The sequence below is a fragment of the Cebus imitator genome, unplaced genomic scaffold, assembly GCF_001604975.1.
Source record: "Cebus imitator isolate Cc_AM_T3 unplaced genomic scaffold, Cebus_imitator-1.0 Scaffold60, whole genome shotgun sequence".
In the NCBI taxonomy this organism is placed as follows: Eukaryota; Metazoa; Chordata; class Mammalia; order Primates; family Cebidae; genus Cebus; species Cebus imitator.
This window is the reverse complement of record NW_016107375.1, coordinates 130,104-141,022: the sequence shown is the minus strand read 5'-3', so window position 1 is coordinate 141,022 and position 10,919 is coordinate 130,104. Positions and strand designations below refer to the sequence as shown.

The window sequence follows — 10,919 nt, the reverse complement described above, 5'->3', positions numbered from 1 at the left end:
ATGTTTGACACTGTCATAGAAATTGTTAGTTCCTTATTGTATCCCTCCTTCTATAACATTAATGAAGAGAATATTTTACTGGAAAGGATATTTTATGTTATATATCACTAGCCATGATTTCTTGCCATGAGTTATTATACAAATGCTGCCTAGCATCATTATCCACATGGCAGAACCATTTTGATGTCCACAATTCGCTTCTGTAGTTATACGTAAAATTTTCATGATTTACATGGCTACATCTATCAGTGAAGATTTAACACTGAGATGCAATCTAGCATCCATAATATCTAATGTAGATAGCAATGTAGGAAAGATATATTTTAATCACTTTTCATTTAAGTGACCTTATGTAAAAAATAAACTAATAGAAGTTTCAAGTCTCCAAAGGGCATTTTCCAATGTACATAAAAGAAATGGTTACAGAGATTTTTAAGAAGGATCTTCCATGTCCACATTCTCTTGTAACTGCTGTACCACTTTCTCTTCCAACTGCTTCCCTTTACCTGCAAGCGGGCTCGGATAAGATGGATGTTTTGCTTGACTTCTTTGATATCCTGAACTTTCTGTAGTTCTTTATTTTTCTTCAATCTGTTCCCTGTAAAGTTAACTAGGCGTTTCTATTTGATCTCTTCAACTCTCTTCATTGCATTGAGTTTTATTCTGTAGCTCTCGCAGGTATTTGATAGGTTCATTTCTTCATTTTTCAACTTCAAATGAATTATCCACTGTAAGCTCTTTCCCAGTTGCTTTCTGGAATGCTTTAGTCCACCTAGCTTTGCGAGGATTGCACTTCTATTTAAAGTTTTTATGACATTTAGATTGACAAAATCTGAACACTTTGTAATCGTTGTGGACGAACATCATGCCATGGCCAGGGTAGATGGGCTCTGAACAGAAATAACATTTCTCGATATGTATGTTAAACCTGCGTGGTTCCCCACTGACCAAACACCAAGCTTGAGAGAAGCTGTATATTACTATTAAAAAAAATCCAAATTATTGTTCCTCGCATATAAGGTTTCTTTATGATCCCAGCATAATTTTCTACCCTGCTATTTCTCATTCAGTTCAGTCCAAGCATTCTGGCCTTGATGTTTGCTGCACACCCCAACTATGTTTCCTCCTTGGTAACTTTGCCCTTGCTGATCACTTAATTCATGTCTGCTCAAAGTTACCCCAAGGTTTCCCCTGACCCTTTTATATTCTTCTCTAGCCTTACACTGTATTGTATACCTAAGAGTTGTAATCTACCTCTTTCACTTGAGCATCAACTCCATGAGTCCAAGGACTTCGCTGTTTTGATGAATCTGAATGGATGGATGGATGAATGGATGGATGGATGGATAGATGGATGGGTAGATGGATGAGCTCTGGGTGAGTCACTCCATTCTTTTCAGTCCTGATTCTTCCCTGACTAGCGATGTCTTCTGGACCAGTTTTTCCCTTTGTGCCTCTGTGTTTGCGTCTATGAAATGAGGGGAAATTTCAAGCCTTGGAATGGGGAGATTTTAAAGGGGAGGCCTGTTGGTTGCCTTCCTTTCACGCTGCTTGGGTGGCTTCCTACTTCATGCATCAGGCCAGCCTGTTGCCAGGCAGGATGAGAAGCTGACCTATGTGCAGGTGCTGACTAATGTAGGCATCTCTCACCTTAACCCTGTGGCAAAAAGCCAGCTCAGGCAGCCTAGGGCAAACAAACACATGGAGTCAGCAAAGACCTCTTCTGGGCTTGCATCTTTTTGGCACCCTTCCTACTCCTGTTGACCCACTTCCTACCAGGAACATAATGCAATCCTGATACTGTATGCTTTCATCCTAAGAGGGTGGATTACAAAATTTAACTCATCCACAGCTATCCAGGAAATATTTGTTCCTCTTTCAGGCATCTTTGCATGGATTTCATGAAGAGCAGTCTATTTTCACTCTAAAACCATGTACACCTTTTGTCCAGGTCTAGCTCTTTCACAGCTGTGTGAGCTAGGTCAGGTGTCTCTACCTTTCTGAGCCTCAGTTCTTTCCTCTGTAAGATGTGAACACTAAGACTCACCTCATGTCATTGCAATGACAGTTAAATGAAGTGACAAGTAGAAGGTATCTGATACAATGCATACAGCAGCCCCACAACAAGAAAAGACTACAGAGAGAAGGCAGTGGATAACTCAAGTGAGATTTTGGTTCACCTTGACTTTCTAGGATCCTTTAAATTTCCTCTGTATGCCATTTCTGTTCAAATAAATAGCCAATCTTGCTTATAACCATGGAATTGGGAAGTGCTAGAAGGGAGGCTGAGACAAATCAAAAACAACAGTTAAAAACATTAATGCATTCACAGTCCTAGACTCACCTCAGCAGAGCCTGTAGTCTGCAAAGTGTTGGTCATTAGGAAAACTGCTAGGCCCGTAGCCTGGCTTCTTTCCCCCGCTACCCGTCATGCTTTCCCTCCAAGGGTGGAGCAAACCTGCTGGAGGAGGGTGCTGGTCTGGACTACACGTGCCTAATCTGTAATCCTACCCTGACTCTGGAGGACGGGACTCCCCTTTTTCCATTCCCACATGGCAGGGATGAGGATGGAGGTGGGAGACCAGCTTGCTCATTCATGATAATGTGTACCAGGCCTGTGAGAAATGAAACAGAATGAGCACACACAGCTTGTCCTTCATGGAGCTCACTCTTCCTTACCTTTCACGGCTTGAGCTCCTTTGTGCCAGTGTGAGGTGGGGTGGCTAGGGGCTTCTGCCAGGAAACAGGTGGAGTCTTGCCAACACCTCTGCTTGATGCTGGAGTTTGTCAGCAGAGGAAAACGTGTGTTGAAAGGCCAGGAATCTGCCACTTCCTGCATGTGAGTGAACAAAAAAGCAGTTTTGTTTACCTGGAGAACTACTTTTAGAGCCCATGGCAACCACGGTTTTGGGGGCAGGGTTACTCTGAGATGTCCAGTCAGACTGAGGGCTGGGAAGCCCCTGGATCTCCCAGAAAGGGAGGCTGGCTTCTGGGCCAGGGTGAGGGATTCCAGCCAAGGGGAGAAAGGAGAGAAGTCAGAAAAGAGGCTGAGGCGTCAAACTGATTTCCCCCTCGGGCTTTTGCCTGTGTGCTCTCTGCAGTGCTCTCCGTCCTTCACGGGTGCGGCTTCCTTCTCCCTCTCGTCTTGCCCTCAGTGCCCCTTATCCCTGAGGCTTGGCTTGCCCCTTATCCCTCCTCCCTAACACCCAGTGCCCTCCACTTGCTGTCTCTACAGTGTCTCCAAGTGTTTCCTGGGTATATTCAACATGCCTATGGAGTTCTAAGTCAACATCTGGCAAATAAAGGATAACTCTGATCTGATTTCTTTCCCAATTCATCCATGTATCTATTTTGTAATCAATTTCCAGAATATAACAAAGCCGTCTGAATTCAAAATAGACTGTAATAACTAAGCCATTCATTGGCTAAAGCTTTCACTTGGCAAAAAGAATAACATAATGATGAGGGCCTGGGAAGGTCCTACTCTTGATGAGGGTCCTCCTCTCCTTGTAAACGAATGCTCTGCTTATCTTCAGGTATGGAATTCTTCCTCAAGGCACATCTGTGTGGTTAAATGCAGGCCGCTTTTGTAAAGTCATTATACATTTAGTGCAAAAGGGGTTACAATCATCATTTTACTTGAAGCCTCCCCCAAGCAAATGATGAACCCCATTATTAGTGGGACAAGATTAACTTATTTTTACAAGAAACATATGGAAAGCTTAGGTGGGGGGCAAACTTCTTGCTTTAACCACCATGTGTGTTTATAATGAAATAATTTTAAAAAGAAATGCTATAGAAAGGTTAATTGCTGGGTCTGTATGTTTTACCAGGCTGGGACAATTTCTAAGCACAGTAATCAAATTAATCACAGCAGGATTGTTCCAGTTTGGTAGAGAAGGAAAGCAGGCAAACTGGCCACACAACTGGCTCTTCCATGGATCATTATTGTTTTTTGTTTGTTTGTTTGTTTTTTATTTTTTAGAGGTGGAGTCTCACTCTGTCATCTAAGCTGGAGTGCAGTGGTACCATCTCGGCTCACTGCAACCTCCACCTTCCAGGTTCAAGAGATTCTCCTGCCTCAGCTTCTAGGCTGGTCTCAAACTCCTGACCTCAAGTGATCCACTTGCTTTGACCTCCCAAAGTGCTGAGATTACAGGCGTGAGCCACTGCACCTGGCCCCGTGGATCATTATTGGTCACCTACCATGCCAGACATTTTCTAGGGGTTGGGAATTTAGCAGGGACAACAGAGATAAACTTGCCTGGCCTTGTGGAACTTTCCAGTGTGGGAGACAGATAATAACAAAATTAATAAAGTATACAGTATATTAGAAGGTGACATGTACCTTCTAAAAATGGCAGAAATGGGGGTGGGGGATGCACCTTAAAATGGGCCCATCAGGGTGGCACTTAGGTGACATTCAGGCAAAGATTAAGAGGTCAGGAGATAGCTGGGGGAGGGGCATGCTAAGCAGAGGAAAAGGCCAGTGTGAGGGTCCAGATGTGTTTGAAGAAGAGCAAGGAGACCAGTGTGTCTGGACGGCAGTGAGCCAGGGGCCGGGTGGGAGGGTTGGGGTAGGAAATGAGCCAGGGAGGGAAGGGGTGCTGAGCACCTGGGGTCTGCACCCAGTGGAATAATCTTTGTGCTTTATTCTGAGTGAAATGTGAAGCCAACCCAAGGTTTCACAGAGGAGCTACATGATCTGACTCACAGTTTTCAAAGATTCCCAGAATGAATCATTTGACAGCCTGCGTTAGTTTGGCCAAAACACCCAAGTCAGGGCTTGCAGGCAGGGTCACCCCAAGGTGTAGTGGGGAGTCAGATGCAGATCCCTGCACATGACGCTAACACCCTCCACCCCTAAAGCCTCTGTGTTTTACTCTCAGTAATGCCAACAGTTAAAGTCAAGGGTAAAGGGGTTATAAGCTCTGAAACTATTTCTGGTCCAAGAGGCCCAGATTCCTCACCTTCCTTTTTTAAACTTCCCTGATTGAAGGAAGAAAGTGGAACTGGTGTATGGGACAGGGGAGCTCAAGCTAGAATATTCACGCTAATGTCCTGCCAGGATGCTCCTGGTCATAGCAGACCTCACCCTAGAGGATCTTATGCTAGGATTGCCTGAGTCACTCTTCTCTTCTAAACATTTGGTATTGATGCAATTACTTATTTCATGGCCTGTGAGCAGGGATTTTTATAGAACCTGGGACACTGTGTCTAACATGGGATGTTTAAATTATTTTAAAGTTAGAGGAACAGTCAGGGAAGTGTGGTATAGATGCAAAATGGACTCTCTGGGGTTTTTTATTTGTCACGAAGACAATAAGGCAAGAATTCTTGGACCAGACATTTCCAACAAGTGGGTTGGAACAGGATAAGGTTGGATGTCGTCAGTGAAGCAGAAGAAGTATCCAAAGGCTTAGGGAGAACAGATTTATCGTAGGAGACCAACTCACCCACTCCCTAACTGTGTCCCCACAGAGGGTCCAGAGGCCGCTCCCTTTTCCAAGGCCACTGAGACACACTTGTGATTGGAAGTCCAGCGTCCTTGAGTAGCTCTGTGGTGGGCCAGAAGTGACACTGGGCCTGGCTGCCATTGGACGGGATTCTGACTTTAGTGGCCATGATGGGAGTGGCTGGCAGGGACCAAGAGGCACTGTTTTTGTTTGTTTTTTTGTGTGTTTTTAAATTTGGTTATTTTGAGACCGAGTCTCACTCTGTCACCCACACTGGAGTGCAGTGGCACAATCTCGGCTCACTGCAACCTCCATCTCTTGGGTTCAAGCTATTTTCCTGCCTCAGCCTCCAGAGTAGCTAGGATTACAGGCGAGAGCCACCACTCCTGGCTAAGGAGGTGCTCTTTAATTACCAAAGACAAGATAAGTGTGGCTACTGTAAAGGTCATCAGAAGAGTACTGGGGAGAGCAAAAACCACATGGTGACCATCAAGCAGGCTATCTGGAGACGAAAGACTTTATATTTGAGGAATTTAGAAATAATTAGACTTCTCTTTTATCTAAAGTCAGCACCTGGTTGCAGACCTCTTTTCAACTTAAAATTTATAAGTAACTAGAATTTCCATACATTTCCAGAACACACGCGTGCTGAAACTCATTGTGCAACTCTTGCCGACATTAAGGCACCAAAATGTCTACAAATGAAATCATTTATCATGCAAACTACCCTCTAGGTCCCACTTTAAGGTCCATAAGTACCCTTAAGGAAAAATGATGGGGGCTTGCTCAGGCCTGTCTCGCTGAGGAGCCCCACTGCACTTTTCTGCAGCATTCTTTCTTTCTTTTTTTTTTTTTTTTTGAGATGGAGTCTTGCTCTGTCACCAGGCTGGAGTGCAGTGGCGCAATCTCGGCTCACGGCAACCTCTACCTCCTGGGCTCAAGCGATTCTTCTGCCTCAGCCTCCCAAGTAGCTGGGACCACAGGCATGTGCCACCAGGCTTGGCTAATTTTTTGTATTTTTAGTAGAGACGGGGTTTCACCATGTTGGCCAGGATGGTCTCGATCTCTTGACCTCATGATCTGCCTGCCTTGGCCTCCCAAAGTGCTGGGATTACAGGCATGAGCCAGCATTGCTTCTTTTTAATAAAGCTTTCCTTCTTCAAACATACACTGTCATCAGTAAATTCTTATCGACCCATGAGATGACCACTTTCCGATGCAGGGGCTCTGACATCTTGCACAGCAAGTATGACCCACAGAAATCACTGTCTTGGTTGTTCATCATGATATGCCTTGAGCAGCAATAGATGGGCAGACGAAAGCAATCTCACCTGTTTTGCATAGATGGAAAAGCTTTAGATCGGGCACATGGAATCACCACAATAGTAGGTCCTAGCCTCTCACCTAGTTTGTAGATTTGAGCCACTTCGCAGGCTCAACACCTCTGGAAAAAAGAGGAGGACCAGTCTCCTTAAGGAGATCCTGCGGCATAGCCGACAATGTACACTGTCAATTGTCCTTCCAACCTTCCTCCAGGGACCTGCGGCTGTTTATTAGGGTGACTGTGCATAAGCGAAGGGGATATAACCAGACTTTGGGGAACTACTGGACAATGGAGACCCCAAACTCTGCTACTGTCCCTACTGTCTGCCAATTAAGTGACCAGTGGAGATTGGCTCTGGTTCATCTCTTGGTGGACCCAGAATGTTCTGCAAATCTACTCTGTGGTTATTTCTCCAGTTTCAGAAGTCAGTGTTGGAAAAGATATGTCATCAGTGTGGGCAGAGGTACCACACTGGTTAGAACTCTTTAGCCTATCATCTTTCAGGTTCCCAAGTACTAAGTGCCCAGTGCTCAGGGTACTTCCCAAACACAGATGGTGATGTATGAGGGGCTGTGTGTGAAGAGGCCAACCCACTCTGGCTGGCTGGCTGCTTGCCCGTGGCTGCAGCACCAATTCTGATGCTACACAACTGAGGCTGAGGCAGGAGCTCTTGTAGGCCAGAGCAGGTGGCAAAGGGCAGGGAAGAGAAAACCAGTCTCATTTCTGCCATCACTTTCACGTGGCTTACTGGGCACATCCCTTTGTCTTTCTGAGTCTTGGTTTGCTCATCTCTAAGAAGAGAAGTCAGGTTTGAAGTCACTGATTCTTTGGCTGCATATTGGAGTCACTCAGGGAACTTAAAAAGGATGAATACTTAAGCCCTACACTAGAGATTTTGATTTAATTGGTCTGGGGTGGGGTCCAAGTGCTGATGATTTTATGCCTCCTCTGGTGATTGAAGTGTGCATTCAGGGGCGATCCCTGCTGGCTGAAGTCTTTCCTGAGGTCTCTTCCAGCTTTGACAGGAGGAGTCTATAAGATATTCGTTCAATGAGAGAGAGAAAGAGAGTCTGACATATTTGAAGTCAAAGTTACATGGAGCCATTGGAGAGAAAAACCTGAAAGCCTCTTTCTAAAATTAGAAACCTGCCTCTGTTATTCTCCCTGGGAAAAATGTGACTGGCCAGAGCACAGGGAAGCTGGTTGAGGACGGTCCTGCTATGGTCTGGATGTTGGTATCTCTCCCAATTTATATGTTGGAATCTAATAACCAACTGATGGTATTAATAGGTGGGGCTTATGGGAAGTGACTAAGTCATAAGGGCTCCCCTGGGGCATGGGATTAGTGCCCTTCTGAAGGAGGCTTGAGCAAGTCCCATCCCCCCTGCACCTTGTGAGGACACACAGAAGGCATGACCTATGAAAAACAGGCCTTCACCACACACCCAATTTGCTGATGCCTTGATCTTGGACTTGCCAGCCCCAAGAACTGTTAGCAATACATTTCTACAGTTTATAAATTACTCAGCTTAAGGTATTTTGTTATAGCAGCCTGAACAGACTAAGATAAGTCCAAATCAGCATTTCACTGCTCAAAGATTTGTTCATAGCATGTGCCTGTGTCCTAGACATAGGTCAAAATCTGCCCTTGGGTTTAATCTGCATCTTGCCATACCCCTGATATTATAGATTCAGAAAGATACCCATCCTTTCTGCTTACTGATGGATGCTCTAACTTCTGTGTCTTATTCCTGCCTTCATCTTTAGCTAGACTTTGATAAATGGTTGTTCCTATTCTGGGAATAATAGTAGGATTGGTTCTGGTTTCTGAGCCTGACTTGAACACACACTAGCTGCGTGCCCTTGAAGAGGTATCTTTCTCTTCCTGGCATCAATTTCCTCATCTGTTAAACCTGTGGTCCCGAGGTGTCTTCCGGATAAAATGCTCTATGCTAATGTAATTTTATGAAACTCCGCTGATCCATCCAGAATAGAATGCTGAGATGCCTTCCTGAAGCAAAATGGAGCCCAGACGTTTGCAAACTGATTATTCTCACAGGTATCAGAGGTAGATTTGTGCGGAGCATGTTTCCAACTTAGTCCACCCCAAAAGAATGATCTCTTCTTTCCACCTACCCCTGTCGACAATGAACCCAGCTTTGAAGCACTTGGAGCAAAGGCTGCTAGATGGCGCTGTTTCCCAAGATTTGCAGGGAATCTGCGTTTCAGCAGATGGCTGTTAGAGAAAAATTAACAATTAATGTCCACTCTATCAGCCAAAGCCGGCAGAAAATACGTTATACTCCAGAATATACAGAAAGCTGAGATTTCTCAAAGACGTTCTGCTGTTAGCTTGGTCCTCTGCTGGCCAAAAATGTAATCCATCCTCACATTGGTCCCCTAAATAGGGGACATTAATAACAAGGGTAAATAAGGAATATTATAATAAATTATTTGTATGCTTATTTTCTCAGTCTTATCACATTTTCTTCTGAAAGTTTATCTTCATATTTCAGCTAGAAAACAATCATTACTGGGCTAGAGGGTGATTATAAGGTCACCAATTCTGATGTGAGTTCACTTGGCAACCACTTAAAAAAAGAAACTATCAGATGAAACACATGGGCTGCTTCTCCGAATCCATATGGCGTTTGCAGGGTATCACAAACCCAGGCACGAGGGCTGTGGAGGCAGGCAGATTTCTCCTGTTCGCCTAACCTTTATTTTTCTACAACAAGGCTGTTTGAGTCAAGAGCTTGAACACCGCAGATGTCATTGTCTTCATCAAAAGGCAAAGATGTCCTTTGTCACATAAAAGGAGAGTCAGGAAATGCAGTCAAAGGGAAGGGTAAAGAGGTCGTGTGGCACATTCTCAGCGAGGCTTCTTGCATTTTCCCCCCTTAGTGTTTGCAACCTTCATTCTCACTATTTCCATTCCTGCCTTGCTGGGTGCTGAAAGGTAAGCTCCTTCTAATGATGACAGAGCGCGGTGTGAGGAGGGCACCTTAAGATTCTCCTCTTCTGCCTGGCCCCCGACGACCTGCTTTGCTTGTAGATACGGCCACATCGTGGGTAGCCAGTGGTGCAGTGGCCGGGTTAAGCAGCAGAACCACAGGATTCTCTTGCGGGCATTGCTCATGCTCTGAAATATAAAACCTATGCCCTCCACAGTGTGTCCCTTCCCCTTACTTTTTGGCTCCCTACTCCTTCCTTGCCCAGAAACAGCAGTCTACCAAGATTAAATTATTAACCGCTTCACCCTCCCTCTGCCACGCTGTTTGCCGCTCACTTTTGCAGTCTGGGGAGAAAAAAAATGAAACCTATGTATTTCCCTCAAGTTTCCCTCCTAGTTAAATTTTGCTTTTTGTGAATTCATGATGTACATAGTTTGGATTTAGAAAAATATTCCCAGTGCCAACTCCTCTGTGTGATTTTTTTTTTTTTAAAGCACACATTTTCAATCAACAGCATCAACAACTCAGACCCCAGGCTGGTGGAGAAGGTGAGTAGGGGCTGCCCATGGGAAAGCAGAGCATCTTCCCTCCCGGCAGGGAAAGGCAAGGCCCCTTGACCCAAGGTACCAATTACTATTTTAACCATCCTCCCCCACTGCCCAAGAGGCAGCTGGAAAGGAATCAGCATGCTGGGAGTTCCCAGAGCATCTCACTGGCTCCCCAAGGCTTCCAGGCATTTGCCCATCTGGTGAGGCCTCCGGAGCAGGTGGGCTAATTAGGCGTCATCTGGCCACCTGAGAAGGCTTGGCGGGCCTCCCCTGGCTTCCCCCTCCTCCAGGCAGGACTCCGCTCTGACAGCTGCAAATCTCTGGAGTTTATTTGGTTTAGCAGCTGCCCTGGCTAATTATTGGATAGCAGGGTCCCCAGATGGCTGCCTCAGACTGGAGGGGGTGGGGTGAGCAGAGAGAGGGCTGGGGAACAGAAAGAGGGGAACGACATGAGGGGTAGTAAGAGAGCGATGTGAGAAAAAGAGCAGTTGGATAAACATTCGATTCAAATCTCAGGAGCTGGAAGATGAGGAAGGAGTTTCCTGACTCCTGGCAGGAGAGTTGATTCCTTAGATGGGTCCACCCATGAGAGAACACCAACCCCTACACACATATCTCCTGCCACACCATGATATTC

The 10,919-nt window shown here is 45.4% G+C and overlaps 1 pseudogene; it reads right to left on the bottom strand.

The window, feature by feature from the left end:
• Positions 1-432: 432 nt before the first annotated feature.
• On the bottom strand, positions 433-9,847 carry LOC108305058 (annotated as a pseudogene).
• Positions 9,848-10,919: the final 1,072 nt, after the last annotated feature.